At 35.6% G+C, this 16,661-nt stretch overlaps 1 pseudogene; it reads right to left on the bottom strand.

The window, feature by feature from the left end:
• Window positions 1-263: 263 nt before the first annotated feature.
• On the bottom strand, window positions 264-2,769 carry LOC113091330 (arf-GAP with Rho-GAP domain, ANK repeat and PH domain-containing protein 1-like; annotated as a pseudogene).
• Between the last annotated feature and the right edge of the window lie 13,892 nt (window positions 2,770-16,661).

Raw genomic sequence — 16,661 nt, 5'->3', positions numbered from 1 at the left:
TGATCCATGGTCAGTTTTCTCATTCATTATGACAATGCTGCTGTAGCTTCTTTTCTCTGTGTATGGATATGATGATTTTTACAGCAAAATCTGTTCCAATAACTCTACAAATACATATACATTTTACTGGTTGATCAACGTGCCCAAATACACTTTGATAAACCTATACTAATGACGATATTATTAATAATTAAGACATAGTTTGGAATAATTGCATTTGTTTTAAAGGTAGTAGTTAATATGGATATAAAAGACAGACTCACATTAAATATGCTGCAGTAGTTTTGGATCTGTTCCTCCACCACCTCAGATCCTGTGACATCCGGTCCATCTGTCTGAAAAAGTGTTGGACGGAATACGATACCAAGGCTTCTTGCAGTCATCTGATTCTCATCAGACATGTGCTGGACACTGACAAAGCAGACATTTCAGAAGTTTGGGATGTACTGTCTTCTTTCAATAACTACATACTCTTACTTATAATCGATTCAAATTGATGGAGTACCATAAAAATTCAAAGTAGGATAAGAACTACCGTCTAGTTTTAGAGTTGCTCAGATGTCAATGTGTGTTTGTATACCATAACGTGTTATATGGTCCAGGCAGCGGTCAATAGTCACGGGGACACCCAGATCAGTGAGTTGCTGTTGTGACAGTGGCTGATCTCCAGCACCAGATCTCTGCTGAATGCCCACAAAGTCCACACAAGTACCACACAAGACGATCACAGGTTCCACACACATCAGACAGTGCAGGAGGCAGCACAGCCTGAATGGAGGGAAGAGGAGGAAGGGAGAGAAGTGGCTCAGTTTATTCGTCTCCAACTCCAATATAGTAAATAAATATCGTTCCATCTTTACAGAATAACGCAAGGAAGGCTGAGATGAATATTTAGAAATAAAAAACAACTTTTTAATGCTTTTGATACAAACATGTCACTTATGCTCACAAAATTATTTAATTAAAAAGTACAGTAAAACAGCAATATTACAAATGATTACTAAAGTATTGTGGTTTAAGTACTATTAAAATGTGTTATTTATAGTAATATTATAAATGTTATTTATTCCTGTAATGGCAAAACTGATAACTTAGCACCCCCTTGAGGGCCAGTGTTTAGATTCAACCCTAATTAAACACACCTCATCCAACTGGTCAAGTCTTTCAGGCTTATTTAAAAAACTACATGGTATGTGTGTTGGAGCAAGGCTGGAACCAAACTGCAGGGCTCCAGCCCTCTAGGAATTGAGTTTGACACCCCTGCTCTAATCTAAAGCATTTGTTTTCCCTTCAAATGATAAAAAGGTTGATGACCATGGCAATAGCCTGGATCCAGTTCTTGAAGACGCTGCCATCATCAGTTCCGAACAGGAAGACTCTCCCCTCCTCAGAGTACAGCTCAAATGTGTGCTCATAGCTGCCAGCCAATTAGAGAGGACATGGTTAATATGGCATTTCAGAATTAATGTGGTAAAAATTAGGATTGAAGGTCAGAGTTTATTACCCATGTTTCCCTGGGCTGTTGACAGACAGGCAGATGATTTCACTGGTCTTCATGCCACCACACATTCTTGTGACTCTGTTCACTCTTAAAGTAGCTAAACATTCCATCACCAAGGCAACACCAATGCTGAGAGAAATCTGCAGTATTCACCACAATGAGGTTCACACACATACAGACACAAGACTCTCCAACAAAACAACTAAAATACTTATTGTTACTCATTTATTTCTAATTGAAAAACATTAGAATTTGCCATGAATACAGATGAATGCCAATAAAGCCTATAGCATGACTTTTATATTTGTTTTATTAGTGGTAAAATCCACTTTTAATTTGAATCATGGTTCTTGCATAGTACAAGGAACATTTTATCTCAAAACACAAATAAAATTAGACTTTTGACAATATAAAAGTGTAATTTTAAACTCCACATATCTGCTTTGGTTTTGTGGTCTGTGATCGGTCTAGTTGATGAGGCGGTCTTAAAAAGATAGCCAGACTGTGATCGAAGTGACACATCTTTATCCACTGATGTAAATGACTCTGATGAACAACAAATCAAGATGAGTGTGAACCTGTGTATCTAAACACATATACATTGGGGTTTTGTAAGTTTATTTGTGCACCTGAGTTCAAATTCTGCATAAGTAGCTCTGTCTGTACTGTTTGGCCACTGCGTTTGGCCAGAGACAGTGGAGTAGGGTATTCTGGGATACCAGTGTTGCAGCTGATATCTGCCCCACAATTCAGCAGCGAGAGAGTCTCAAACAAATCACCAGACTGCACTGCTGAACAAAAAGAAAGAGAAAGTCACAATGGCAACTGCAAAGCATAAATATAACTCTCAGATGTAACTGAAGCAACACAACAATCGGGATGCATTATATTCATTGTACCCTGATGAGATCATCAGTCCACACTCGTTCATCCAGCTTCAAACTGCGAACCTTTGACACGTTCTGGCCCAGACTTCTGTGTGCACCTGTTATCACACAAATATTTACATATATACATTACATACAACAGCAGCCATTTGTTAATATTGTTGTAAGTGTTTCAATGTATGTACCTGCACATTTTTCACACAGCAGAACACACAGGTTGATTGAAGCCCATTCCGGCATAGAAGAGCTGCAGTCCGCACACAAACGGTTTGATGGCACACGCCAAATGCTCTCACACAACCCATCACATGACAGAGCGAGACTTATACACTCTTTAAGCACCTCACACCATCTCTGCTTCTCACTCTCTGAAACCACCATAAAACTACAGAGAGAGAAAGAGAGAAAAACATACAAATGCAACTGGGGAGCTGGTACATGTGTTTTTCATTAATGTAGGAAGTTTAAAGTATAGTTTTCAAGTGTATGGTCCTGAAAGACCTTGATAATTATGGTAAGCACATTGTTTGTGACTGGTGTAGTTCAGTGAATCTGCTTGAAGAAACATTTGACACTGCATTTTTTCCACAACAAAATAAAACCAAAAACTGGAAAAATCATACTCCTAATCAGCTTTACAGGAAATATGTCTAAACATCCATAAAACTAATTTAAGATGGCTGTTCGCTTGTTTAAATAAAAAAAAATCTATAAATTATTTTATTTCTGCTCTTGGTCCACATTATGTATTGAGCCCAGAGCTGCTCACTTGGACAGGAAAAGATTGTCGGACTGGTTAGTGAATTGACACTATAAAACAATATATACAGCCCCTGTGATCAGGCAATCTGATTAGAGCTTCACAATACTGTTATTATTGTTAACTAAACCTACAACTGGTTTTAGTTTGTGGTTAGGTTTAGATTGTGTTCGGTAATTGAAATAAAGCTGAATTAAAATCAAATTAAATGTTTCTTTTTAAATATGTAAGTTTAAGTTGAAGTACTAATAACTATGACTAAAATAAAAAGCTATATAAAAATTAAAAAATATTACATTTTACATTACATACATACACTTTTATCCAAAGTGACTCATTGCATTCAGGCTATACAAACTTTAAAATAAATACCAATATTATAGAAATAAAAGCCAATTCAAAATATTAATAAATGCTATTATAGTATATAAATATAACACTCTTGAACTAGTGCCTTCTAGTTTTGTGTGCAAAATGTGAAAAGCTGCAGTGTTTACCTGAATGCTCTGTATGGAGTGGTGAGTGTGAAAGAGCGCTTGCTTTCTCCATCTCTCACGCTGGCCATTCGCATGTTTAGTTCAGTGATGCCTAAACCCTGAAAATATTCCTATACACAATACCTATAATCTATCAAATAAACCCACCAAAACATTTAGAGAGGCATCCATTCACATTCAGACTCACACCTCGTGGCTCCTGAAGAGGAACAGTTTGTCCTTGCTGACAAGTGTGTAGACTTTGGTGCATGGCAACAGCATCTCCATTGAGCCCCTCATGATAAATATTCACACTTCCGCTCCTAAAGAACAGATTTCGGGGCTCCAGACTATGTTTGCGATCACTCAGAATCTTTTCAATACAACACACCCAGTCATTTCTTTCCTCTGTAAATAAAAATAAATAAAATAAATAAAAATGTATGTAAATGATTCATAGCCTGAATGTAAAAAACAGATATGTATAATAGACATTTGCAAGGTCAGAAAAAATAGAGGGACAAATACGCACGAGTACTTTCCGCTCGAAACAGGAAAGTCCGGCTCTGATTGTGGAGCTCAAATCACGAGTCTCCGACACTGACCACCTTATCAACAGATCCCAGAGACACCATCCTTTTAGAGTATACTTCCTGTCGCAGAGAGACACACAAGGTGTGTTACACAGGATTGTCAAATCAAGTTTATATCCTTTCTATCCAGCCATAGTGGAACAACATGTTTCACAGGATCTGCAAAAAGGACAATAAAGACTCATAACGAACATAGTGAACAATGCTCCACTGCAACCTTTAAACCATACAGACAACAAATAAATACAAAGACAAAAGGGATACATATAGTATATATATGGAAGGGGTACATATACAGACAATTTGGAAATGTACTTGTCCCTAATTACCTTTGCCGTCATCCAGGGGCGATTCTACGATTTTCATTTTAGGGGGGCTCAGCCCCCAATAAGGGTATGATTAAAAAATATTATTTGACTATTAGGGTAGGGTTGTATACTACTAACCTTATTGCAATCCACTATTCCATTGTATTTCCTGTATTTCATATATGGGAGTAGGAGTACTGACTGAGCCATATACAACACTGTAAAAAAAAACTAATACAGTTTTTTAGATGTGACCAGTCACTGGAAAATTTTGAATTGGGAATGTAGATTTTTTTTTTTTTTTTACAATAAAGACTAACTGATTCAGTATTAGGACATTCATGTTTATCCTTTGATGATACCACTGCTTTTTCTTATGAAATGTACGTGGAAATCGGCAGAATATTAAAACAACATAAGGGTTCAATGACTGCAATGAATCTTGGGAACACAGTGGTATTGTGTGTGTGAGGCTGTCTGTTCTATTCTCACCTGACTGTTGCTCATTTGCAGACCTACTCCCACACGACAAAAAAAATGCTGTATATCCATCTACAATGAAATATAAATTATTATATTTTATTATTATTATTATTATTATAAATGTTTAGCTTTTTAGCCTTTATAATCAACAATATGGTTGGTTATACATCAAGTCAGCCCCTGAAAATTTATTTCATTTCAAATCATTTAACTAACCAGCTAATATTCATTAAGAATATAGACAAAACATGTATTAATGTAATTGTCTATTGGCAATATGTTTAATCTGTTCTATATTTATTTCAATTTATTAAAAATAACCCCATTATCAATTTGCCACTTCTATAACTCAATTACTTAAAAAAAAAAAAAAAAAAATCACAGATCCCTTCACTCTTACTCTAATATATGTATCATGATACACTAATGATTCATTATTACTTAATACAAAATTATATTTAATAATAGAAAACAAAATATCTCCACATGATGTTTCTCTCTCTGTGCCATTTAGTACTTTCAGACAATGATGTGTGTCGTTAATAATTTCTTTTGCATGGCTGCATAATGTAATGCCGAAATACACAATAATATGTTTTCAATTTTAAAAAGTAAATTAAAATAAATCATGATCGTTTTCTAAAGTATGTTTTCATGGGTGTTAATCGCTTCATTTTTGTTGGAAGAAAAAACAACTGTCACACTGTGATAAAGGCTGAAGGTGAACGCAGCGTATGGAAGGCCAAAAGGGTCAAATTCACGTGAATTTTAACGCGTCAACAACACGTTAAATACGTGTATTTCACGCGTAAACAACACGTATTTAACGTGTTAAATACGTGTTGTTTACGTGTTAAAAATCAGCGCGTACTTAACGTGTATTTAACGTGTATTTCACGTGTTAAATACACGTGAAGTACACGTGAAGTACGCGTTAAAAATCAGTTTGAATGGGTCAATGTCATTGGCTGCTGAGGACTTGGGTCAAACCACTTCTGTGAGCTTAGAGGGGTGTACCATTCACAGACAGGCAACAATCATTTAACATGCTATAGATCAGCTTATTCAGCCTTATTATTTTGTCTTTTTTTGTATAGACTATAGAAATAATATAATTTAATTGCAGTTTTATGAAATATTTATTTTTTAATAAATATTAATTAACATTTTGTGGTGATAGTATAATGTTTATAAAAGTTACAGTATTTTGTAATGAAACAGGACTTTTTGTTTAGCTCTTGACTCGCCAAAATATGCTATTTAAATACTGTTGCTTTCTGAGTGCCATACACAAAAATACCAACTCATAACTCCACGAATATAGCAAGGAGAGTCAAAAGTTATAGTCTGAATCTACTGTGACGATCCAAGGGGCTGTAGTATTTTATTTTGCCCAGCAGGTGTCATGGGGTAACACTTTTTGTGTCTTTAGGTTAAGTGCTGTGATGCAGGTGTGGAAAATTGATTGTGATTAACCATGCTGCCTATAAGATGCTGGCTTTCTTACCCTTTGGAGGGAAGGAGATTGGGGCTTGGTCTTTGCTGGTCTTGCGGACTTTCTCACGCTCTCCAGTCCAAGGCTTGATGTTGTGTTTTTGTATCTTTATATTTTTTTTATGTTTTACCTCAATGTGGTTATGGCTGTTTTCTGATTAAAACACATATTTGTGCAAATTTGATTATGTTGTATGGACTCTCTATTCATGTTGCTACTCCTTGATCCAAGGGGTTGTAACACTACGTTCTGTCAAATGTTTAATAGAGCTCTCCAACTGATTCATGGGTTTAGGTATTATTTACATATGAAAGATAGTAATGGATTGTTTTGATTTTGGACTCATTTCAATCTGGAGAATCGGCTGTAAATAATGATATGCCATTTTCACAATCAGAGCATGTTTCATGAAGTTATAAAGGTAAAACCTTTTAAAAAAAAGTTTTTGTTTTGTTATAATTCGATTACGAATATCTTCAAATCTGAATGACAGATAATTGGCCTCATTTTAATCGAGATAATTTAACTCTTTCCACGAGCTATGCATGTTTCATGAAGTTATGAATGGAAACGTAACCCATGTTATTTTCTCAGTTGAATGATTTCATGTATGTGATAATATCGTAAGTAATATATTTAGATCAAGTGAACAAATTATGATGAATTTGAGCTCCTTTTAATCTGTAGAATTTTGTAAAAAATGACATATGATTTTGCATGATCTAATGTTTCATGAAGTTATTAATAAAAGTGCAAAGGGAAACTAAAGTTATTTGTTTTGCTGTGCCTGTTGGGTTTTATGTGTTATAGCAATATATTTGGATCTCATCTATGGATTACAGTATCTCTGGGCTCATTTTAATTGGGATAATTTTCTGAAAATAATGATCTATGCATGATTCTTGAAGCTATGAATGAAAACGAAACGTGAAGTATCGAGCTGTTTTTCTTTGCAGCCTCAGTGCGCCAGTCTGCTTTCATGTGTCACAGCTCTATGAACGAAATCTTTCGATCTGATCATAGGATCTATGCATGTTTGGTGAAGTTAAGAGGCACGGGACTGAAACCTCTGATTTTTTTTTTCTTTTTTTTTGTAAGATATATTACCTACGTTTTTTTCTATGTGTTATATCTTTATGAAATATATATTTAGATCTAAATGATGTTTTATGGTGAGTTTCGACTGTGTTTAATCTGCAAATAGTGACTTGTCTTTTTTATGATATAGCCTATGCTTTTTTCATGAAGTTATCAGTGGAAAGCATACATGACAGCTACCATAGATTTTTGGCTAAACTACATGCTCTCTGTGCAGTTTTATGTGCGTTATAAATTTATGAGGAAAATCCTTAGATATAAATGACAGATAGTTTTGGGCTCTTTTAATCAGGAGAATATACTCTAAATGCTGGTGCATAATTTTACACTGAAATCTTGTTTTTTGAAGTTACAAGTAAAATGGTGACATCAATAGGGCTATTATTATTATTATATGGGTCTGGGGTTGACTTCTTGTACAAAACTCGCTCTAGTTTATTCAAAGCCTCAAACAATTTCTCAATGGTGCGACTAAAAAAAACTCTGAGGTCGCACCGGTGCAACGAGCCATTTAAGGGGAACCCCTCGAGCCGGGCTTCGATTGTTCAGATGTGGGCCGGGCCTCCAGTCTGTTTAGACTTCTTCTTACTTTTATATTTTAGACATTCGTCAATTAATGATGAAAAAAAAACTTGCTGCCCTATTGGAAACAACAGGAGACCTTGATGCCACGACTGTAAAGAGTGGCTCGACGGTGTTTTGTGTCCCGCAGCAGCACTGCTGAACAGTTCTGCGTTCAAATAATAGGCTTAAGAAGAAGATTTTAATTTACTAATAAACTAGCATTTTCTGAATCTGTATCACAAGAATGAAGTTGCTGTCACGGAACAGAGAGAGAGAGAGAGAGAGAACCCAGGAGGCGAATGGCAAGTTAATGCTCTTTTAGTAGAAATAAGGCAAAGCCGCAACGGCCAAAAAACAAAGGCAGAGTACAGGGATAATTCCTGGTCAAAACAATGGAGCCTAAAGTGGCTGGTCTGGGAAGCCTGTGATCAGCGAGGGTACAGGTGAGGCAGCGGACCCCTCGTTACTCCTTACGGCAGAAAACTGTGGGAGAACAAGACAGGCAACAAACAGTCCATACAAAACTCTCCAAACGACTTGACAGGACAGGACAGGACAGGACAGGACTAGACTAGACTAGACTAGACTAGACTAGACTAGAGGTCTGTAGAAAAAGCACAAAAACGTCAGAAACATCCAAAGTGGTTAGTAATAATCTAACAGGGAATGGAAAGAGACAGAGCTAGAAATAGAGAGCCTAATGATAGGAGATAGAGAGCAGGTGAGCGGAAGAGAACGAGGAACAGCTGAAGATGATGAGAGTAGAGATAAGTGAGCGCAAAGGAAAAGAAAGAACCAGCAGATGGAGACCGAACTGGGATCATGACAGTTGCAATCCCGACTCGTCATCTCCTCATTAGAAGCGCTTTTAGAGATAAGTACATCTTTATGGGTTATAATTATAATGAAAGAGTTTTTGTTTTTTATTTTTTTTATTTTGTTAAGTAGTTATTTAAAGCTATATTTATGTATGTATGTATGTATATATATGTATATGTTTTCACTGAGTTTCGGTTAATTTTTGTACTCCTATTAAAGACAACACGGCAGAACGAGCAACTGTTTTGTTGATATTGTGTGTACAGTTACGAATAATGTATTACTTTTACCTTTTATAAGCAAAAATGATGGCATATCCAAGGAAAAAATTGCAAGTGATCATGCTGCCGTCTCCCTGTCCTGAAGCATCTCCTCACAAATGATTGGATAGCTTCCATTTATCTGGGTCTAACAAACACTGTCATATGCTTCAACTGTTTTATATCTATAGATTTTATTTTAGGCAAGTCGTGATGATTTGAGAAGGCTAAATTCATCAAACATATAGGCTCACTGTCTGCCGCTGGCAGCTTGGTCGTTACTTAAAAAAAAACTATATTTAACAAACATAAAATGCTCCAAACGCTTTTCTAACTTAACTTAATAAAATATATTATATTAACAAAATATAATCACTTTTCTATTACATATAAAACTGAACTATTTTAATAGCTGATACAATAAGTGTAAGCTGTTTAGGGACTGTTCACCTGTTCTTTTTATTTCATATATCTTGAGATGTTTTAGGTTTAAATTTCACCTCAGTGAAACACTTTAAGCACCAAGACTTTTTCAGTAAGTTACCTTTCTTGTAGAAATGTAGAAATGTATAGAAATGTACTTCAAATACATTATGTTAACCAGATTGTTAGTTAATCTTTTAGGCTACAAGTCAATGTTGTTTATATGGACAGCGATTAAAAAAAAAAAAAAGTGGACTAGTGTAACAAGTGCAAACAATGAGCCTAGAGCCCTGTTGTTTTATTCTACTTCATGAGACCTTTCAGATGACATATGTGTATCCGAGTTGTGTGATATTTTTATCATGGCAAAATGATGATTATTTTTTTTTTTCTCAGCACTATTTTGGAGTTGATCAACATGCTATATGCATTGTAATGCTCAGACTCTAAGCTTTCAAATGATTTCTATTTTTTATTGATTTTAATTCAGCAGTTTCAAAAATATGATTAGTAATATTGATGCGTGGGGGGGGGGGGTTGACGGTGGTAGCAGTATAATACTTCTGTTGTCCTGACCCTAGTACAAGCTCTCATTCTAATCCTGAAAGTCTTAAATGCTTATGTCTTATAACATCACCTGTGTACTTAATTACTGATTGTCTGATGAGTGCATAATCGCTGAACAAAAAGTGCAGAATTGCTGAACAAAAAAAGAGGTTTCAATAAGTGCCACCTGCTTGGCGATAGCTGTAAATGTAAGCACAATAAAAGCTGTTGATTCCTGAGATGATTGTTTTCTAAAGACAGATATTGATTTCAATGGTTTGTATATCTTAAACCTGAATTGATTGCTTACCTCCATTGTAACTATTTTCCCCACACAAATGTTAATGCTCGATACTAACTTAAGTCTTATACTATCACAAAACTTTTGAAACAGATACTTCAACTAAACTTATGTATGTCCTGAGATATTGAATATCAAATAAGATGGATATAAATTATCTTGAACACTATATTTTTTCTTACATTTTGTCAGTTATTTCTCAGCAGGAGAATGTGCACATATCTATTTTTATTTACTGAAAGTCAGAGTTGAGCAGTAAGTAGTTACTAGTAATTTAGTTATTTTAATAATATTGGAAAATTTAAAATTCTCTCGATTAAAATGAGCCCATTTATACAATAATCTGTCATTCAGATTTGAAGATATCCGTCATCGAATTATAACAAAACAAGAAAAAAACTCCAAATGCGCACATGCTACAATATTCTCATGGTTTTACCTTTATAACTTCATGAAACTTGCTCTGATTGTGAAAATGGCATATCATTATTTACAGACGATTCTCCAGATTGAAATGAGTCCAAAATCAAAACAATCCATTACTATCTTTCATATGTAAATAATACCTAAACCCATGAATCAGTTGGAGAGCTCTATTAAACATTTGACAGAACGTAGTGTTACAACCCCTTGGATCAAGGAGTAACAACATGAATAGAGAGTCCATACAACATAATCAAATTTGCACAAATATGTGTTTTAATCAGAAAACAGCCATAACCACATTGAGGTAAAACATAAAAAAAATATAAAGATACAAAAACAAAACATCAAGCCTTGGACTGGAGAGCGTGAGAAAGTCCGCAAGACCAGCAAAGACCAAGCCCCAATCTCCTTCCCTCCAAAGGGTAAGAAAGCCAGCATCTTATAGGCAGCATGGTTAATCACAATCAATTTTCCACACCTGCATCACAGCACTTAACCTAAAGACACAAAAAGTGTTACCCCATGACACCTGCTGGGCAAAATAAAATTCTACAGCCCCTTGGATCGTCACAGTAGATTCAGACTATAACTTTTGACTCTCCTTGCTATATTCGTGGAGTTATGAGTTGGTATTTTTGTGTATGGCACTCAGAAAGCAACAGTATTTAAATAGTATATTTTGGCGAGTCAAGAGCTAAACAAAAAGTCCTGTTTCATTACAAAATACTGTAACTTTTATAAACATTATACTATCACCACAAAATGTTAATTAATATTTATTAAAAAATAAATATTTCATAAAACTGCAATTAAATTATATTATTTCTATAGTCTATACAAAAAAAGACAAAATAATAAGGCTGAATAAGCTGATCTATAGCATGTTAAATGATGGTTGCCTGTCTGTGAATGGTACACCCCTCTAAGCTCACAGAAGTGGTTTGACCCAAGTCCTCAGCAGCCAATGACATTGACCCGTTCAAACTGATTTTTAACGCGTACTTCACGTGTACTTCACGTGTATTTAACACGTGAAATACACGTTAAATACACGTTAAGTACGCGCTGATTTTTAACACGTAAACAACACGTATTTAACACGTTAAATACGTGTTGTTTACGCGTGAAATACACGTATTTAACGTGTTGTTGACGCGTTAAAATTCACGTGAATTTGACCCTTTTGGCCTTCCATAGCAGCGAAGACGTATTGGTATTGGATGCGAGAACACACACACGCACACACACACACACACACACACACACCTTGTACTCTCTGATGTTCGCTCTGCTCGGCGCCCCTGTGGATTGAAAAACGCGCTGAATCCATGCAGACTCAGATCAGGGGAGGAGCCGGAACTTGATGCAGCTTGCCACCGTTTCAAATGAGTTTTTAAAGGGGACTGAAGCGATCACTAATTAATTAATCAAATAAAAGCCCCCCTAAAAAGGGCCTAGCGACGCCCCTGCCGTCATCTAACGATCACTTAGTACATTTTCACTTTAAGTGAAGAAGATACTAAACGTCTGTCCTAGCCACTGTTACTTTATTATGTTGTATTATTTTAATCAAAAGTATGATGTGACTATAGCAATAATCAATAGACTGATCAATTTGATGATTGTTTGAATATTGGATGTCTCAATTAAAGGGGGGGTGAAATGCTCGTTTTCACTCAATATCCTGTTAATCTTGAGTACCTATAGAGTAGTACTGCATCCTTCATAACTCCAAAAAGTCTTTAGTTTTATTATATTCATAAGAGAAAGATAGTCTGTACCGATTTTTCCCAGAAAAACACGACCGGCTGGAGGCGTGACGTGTGGGCGGAGCTAAAGAATCAAGAGCGCCAGTAGGCTTTTGCGTTGAGAGCTTGTGACATTACCGTGAGGGAAAAATCATCATCCAAAACGAACCATGGCTAACAGTCATGCCTGCATGTCTAATGGCCTGAATATGGTTAATATCTAAATATAACTTAATATAATATAATATTCACAACATCATATATCAGTCAATCTCTGTATATAAAAACAGTTTATAAATATATATAAATAATACATTTTACAGTAGGTCATAGGTCTGCAGCCTCCCCCTACTGGACGCATGAGGAACAACAGGGGCGTAAAACTGCTTGGGGCGTATATCTACTGGCTCAGTAAGCTCTTCTGATTGGCTGAAATTCTGTAATCTCTAAACAGTCCCGCCCACTACCTCTACAGATGCACAAATCACTTTTGAACCAAATATCTCGGTGCAAAAGGGAGAGCGCGAAACTTGTCGCTTGAAAGCGAAAAAACAGTGTTTGAGCTTCATCGCAGCAGATTCAAGAAGCTGTAGTTATGTACTTTGTGTTTGTGTTAGAAAAATATACAAGACATTCTGAGAAAATATTCTACAAGTGTGCAACTCTCATTTGATGAATTCACGTACTGATTTGCGGATGTTCAACATTTCTCCACGACTGCACATTTCTTGATGCGGGTGTGTAAATGCGTTTTGCACCACATTCACTGCAGCAATTGTTTCAAAAATGTGAGCGTACGAGTTTCTAAATGTGTGATTTGTAGAATAGGATTTGTGCACCTGCAATGAAGAATTTGAGAAGGTGTAACTGTTGTGTTGTGTTTGTGGGAGAGAAAAAAAGTCTACAGGTTTGCAACTCTTAAAACATTTCACTCTGTGACTTCAAATTTACTGATACACATGTGTGGCTTTTCTCTACAACTACAAATCGCACTGCCACAGGTGCTCAGTTAATTTGAATCAAAAATACCTTCATACATACTCGAAAAAAAAACTTTCCGAAACTTGTGACAAACCGGAAGGAGTATTTTGGGAACAAAAATACTCCTTCAAACGTACAACTTAATTTTTGAAACTTTGTCCATGTTTAGCATGGAAATCCAACTCTTTAACAGTGTAAAAAACTCAGTATGCATGAAATAGCATTTCACCCCCTCTTTAAATGGAATTGAAATGTATTTCTGTAAATACAAGTATTCCTTACACTTTATAAAAAGTGTCAAGGATAAAAATGCAATAAAGCCCTTGGCTTATTTCCATTGCGGCCCTCATTGTTAAAATACAGGTTATGTGTACGTACAGAACAGACAAAGCAACAGTGCCTCCTAATCATAATTGATCTCATTATAAAATCTAATTAATATCAATATAGTAGAGATAATTCACCAATTTGACAAATACAAATCACAATTGACAATAAAAACACCACTAATTGACACAATTGACAATAAAATCACCACAAAACACACTACCTACCCTCACCAAACAGTAATCCTTTTACCAATCTTTTAAAACTAAAAAAATATTTTACTCCCTTTATGGAAACTGGCGATTTATTCCATTCTATAGCACTATTATATAAACATTTATTTTAAATTTACATGGACAAATATTAAAATCTCTACCCCTAGTTTTATAGGAATGCTGCTTACTCACCATATACAAATATTTTTCTAAATAACTTGCAACCACATTATTTACAATTCTATGGGTCATACCCATTTTTCAAGATATCACCCACAGTTAATAAACCCAACTACTTAAAACTTTCACTATGTAAATGCGATCTAGAATGCACTTTTAAAATTGTCCGAACTCATTACAGCGAGTAGGAGGGCTGAACGCAAATGGGTTAAAGATAAATTAGAAGTCTCTTATGAGATTTTGAAGAACCGTTTGAATAAGTATCAAAGAGCTGTTAAATTGGATAGATCTAATTATTTCTCTGTCATCATCTCCAGAAACTGTAACAATTCTAGAGTACTTTTCTCTACTGTAAATGCTGTTCTTCATCCTACTGCCACTCCTGTATTCACTCCTTCTGCTGACATGTGTGAAAAGTTTTTAAACTTTTTTATTGGTAAGGTTGATGGAATTAGATCTCTAATTTCATCTGTTGGCAATGATTTTTTTTTTTTTTCTGTTGCCCCTCACAACCAACTGACCAGTTTCATCCCTGTTTCTTTGCTGGAGCTTAAGGATATAACTGCTAATATGAAGTCCAGAAGGTCTCCTGGTGATGTGCTCCCTTCTTCTCTGTTTAAGCAGGTACTTGATTCAATTGGCCCAAGTATTCTGTCTATTATAAATATTAGTTTGTCATCTGGTGTTGTTCCGGTTAGTTTTAAGCACGTGGTTATTCAGCCCCTTCAAAAAAAAAAAAACAGCTTAGACCCATTTGACATGAGTAATTTTCATCTGATTTCAAAATTGCCTTTTATTTCAAAGATACTAGAAAAAAATTGTGCACGCACAGCTTAATGACTTTTTAATTAGGAATAACATCTGCGATAGATCCTAGTCAGGTTTTAGAGTAGGTCATAGTGTAGAATCTGCACTTTTGAGGGTTTCCAATGCTATACTACGAGGTGTTGTCTTGATGGAGGTGTTGTCTTGTTGTTGTTAGATCTTACAGTGGCATTTGATAGAGTTGATCATAACATTCTCATTGATCGTCTTAGGGATCAGGTTGGTATTCAGGGCTTAGCCCTGAAATGGTTCTCTTCCTATTTGAAGGATAGGACTCTTTCAGCCAGTTTAGGGGATTATTTTTCTTCCATTGTCCCCCTTGTGTGTGGGGTTCCACAGGGCTCAATACTGGGAGCAATTTAATTTTCCTTTTATATATTCCCTCTAGGTTCTACTTTTGAAAAATTTGGGATTCAGTATCATCTTTATGCAGATGATTCTCAAAAGTATGTACCACTGAAACATAAAAGTGCTGACTTGCAAATAACTTACTCCAATTAAATGAGGATAAGACTGAGATCATTTTATTTGGAAATAAGGGGGGTGTGGATGATGACTACCTGGGTTTTTTTCCTGGGGAAAAACTGTCTAGCGTGAGGAACCTTGGAGTAATTTTTGACTCTGAGCTTAAATTTGAGCAGCAAATCAATGCTGTTGTTAAGAATAGTTTCTTCCATCTTAGATCAATATTTAAATTGAAATCTATTCTTACTTTTAATGATATGGAGAAGGCTGTTCATGCCTTTGTGTCTTCACGTTTGGATTATTGTAATGTATTGTATCTCGATGTGAGTCAGGCTTCTCTCTCCCGTTTGCAGCTCGTTCAGAACTCAGCTGCCAGACTTTTAACGGGTAATAAGAAGAGAGAACACTTTACTCCGGTTTTAATTAAACTACATTGGTTATCCATACATTACAGAATTCAATACAAAGCGCTTTTGTACGTTTTTAAGTCTCTGCATGGTCTAGCCCCCAAGTATGTTACTGATTTAATCAGCCGCTCCAGCAGATCTCTGCGCTTGAATGATCAGTTACTTCTTTTAGTTCCACGAATGCATTTAAAATGTAAAAGTGATCGGGCGTTTTCTGTTGAAGTTCCTAGGCTTTGGAATGACCTTCCTCTCTCTGTTAAAACTTGTCTTTCATTGGGTGTTTTTCCAGATTGCGCTTAAAACGTATTTGTTTTCTTTAGCTTTTAATAATGCTTTGTAAGTGTGTATGTCATATGTCATATGTCTGTTTTTGTTTTTATGTTTCTCTTTTATACTTTCTGTACAGCACTTTGGTTCCACTTGTGGTGTTAAAAGTGCTTTATAAATAAATAAAGTTGAGTTGAATTGAGTCATTTGTTTTGAGCCTTTGGCACTTTATTCTTTATAACTTGGGAAGAACTACCATACCAAAAGGAGGAAGCATAATCAAAATGGGGTTGAATTAAGGAATAA

This window comes from Carassius auratus, unplaced genomic scaffold, assembly GCF_003368295.1.
Source record: "Carassius auratus strain Wakin unplaced genomic scaffold, ASM336829v1 scaf_tig00214183_4049273_7079891, whole genome shotgun sequence".
Lineage (NCBI taxonomy): Eukaryota > Metazoa > Chordata > Actinopteri > Cypriniformes > Cyprinidae > Carassius > Carassius auratus.
Note: the sequence above shows the minus strand (reverse complement) of the source record. Positions and strands in the feature narration are given on the sequence as shown.